We start from the raw sequence: 1,605 nt of genomic DNA on the forward strand, positions 1-1,605 counted from the left end.
AGATTCTTGCTTTTTCAAAAAAGCATCCTTTAGTTCTTAAAACTACCATTTATGACCTATCACAACTCAATACTCTTTTCTACTAGTATTTTCATCATAATCATCTTTATAATAACTTCTTTTAAACATATACAATAGGGGCAGTTAGGTAGTACCGTGGATAAAGCACCAGCCCTGGATTTAGGAGGACTTGAGTTCAAATTTGACCTCAGACACTTGACACTTACTAACCATGTGACCCTGGGCAAATCACTTAACCCTCATTGCCACCCCCAAAACAACCATATACAATACCCAGTTCTTTAAAACATTAAGACCCAGTCTTACTTTAACCCCCATCTCCTTATCTTGCCTGGAGAAGCCTCTGGTGACTTCCATATACAGTAATTATACACACTGACAAAGCAATTCTAGATTTTAAATCTGTATAGTGATCATTTAAGTGTCCAATATTTCATTTAAGGTAAAATAGTCTTTATATGTCACGATCAGGGCTCAGGAAGAAGCAGGATGAGCCAGACTATCTAAGGCTGAGTGTCAGTGTAGGGAGACCTAATGAATCAGTCATGGAAATCTATTCTAGACACAGGAATGTGGTCATTGGAACCTAGGGATAGTCACACAGAGACATTAGGCCAGAAAACATGTCAGATGGAGATCAGTCTGAGACACAAGCACAAGCAGAATATGTGGTTAAGGAATTATTCTCACTAGGAGAAGTCATTCTTTCACAAGCGGAGTAATTCCTCTCACGTCGGTCTGTTTGAGTGGAAGTCAATAAAACAGGAGGCAAAAGTAGAAGATAATAGAGAGTTTTAATAACCACCATCTGGTAGGCTGCTGCTCAATGAAAAGTAATGGCCTCAATAGAAAAAGAACAGTTTTTACAGACACACACACGTGTGTATATTTGTGTGTGTATACATATATGTGTATATAGTTATATAGCCCAAGGATAGATATAAGTATACATGGCAAAAGTGGCAAAAAGGGGAAAGTTCAAATTAGCCTGTCAGGTGACTAAGTTCTGGCACTTTCCTTAGTTGAAAGAGTGAGTAATAGGAACTAGATACCAAGTGACTTTTGGAGGGGAAGAGTATCTTATTCTTGGCACTGCTTATTAACCCTGTAGTCTTGTTACTTTTAGGTCCAGTAGTCTCATTACTACTCTAAATAAAGTTTATTTGTTGTTTTTTTCTGGTAGAAATGTTCTTTTGGGCCAGCTAGATGGTGCAATGGATGAAGCACTGCCCCTGGATTCAGGAGTACCTGAATTCAAATCTGGCCTCAGACACTTGACACTTACTAGCTGTATGACTCTGGGCAAGTTACTTAACACCAATTGCCTCACAAAAAAAAAAAAAGAAATGTTCTTTTGTAGTTAATTATGTCATAACATCCTGGTGGGACAGAAAATATTTAGGTGAGACCAGCTGTCTTGAAATAATGGAGGCTTCTCTTTGAGATGGAATCAGCACAACTCTGCAGGCTCCACTTCCTTGACCTACAGGGTTATTGTTAATTATTGGAAGGGGAGAGAAGATGATTTCACTAAACTCACAGTATTCAGGTTCATCTATTTTTTTTCTACAAAGGCAAGTACTA

Source organism: Dromiciops gliroides, chromosome 5 (assembly GCF_019393635.1).
Source record: "Dromiciops gliroides isolate mDroGli1 chromosome 5, mDroGli1.pri, whole genome shotgun sequence".
NCBI classification, from domain to species: Eukaryota; Metazoa; Chordata; class Mammalia; order Microbiotheria; family Microbiotheriidae; genus Dromiciops; species Dromiciops gliroides.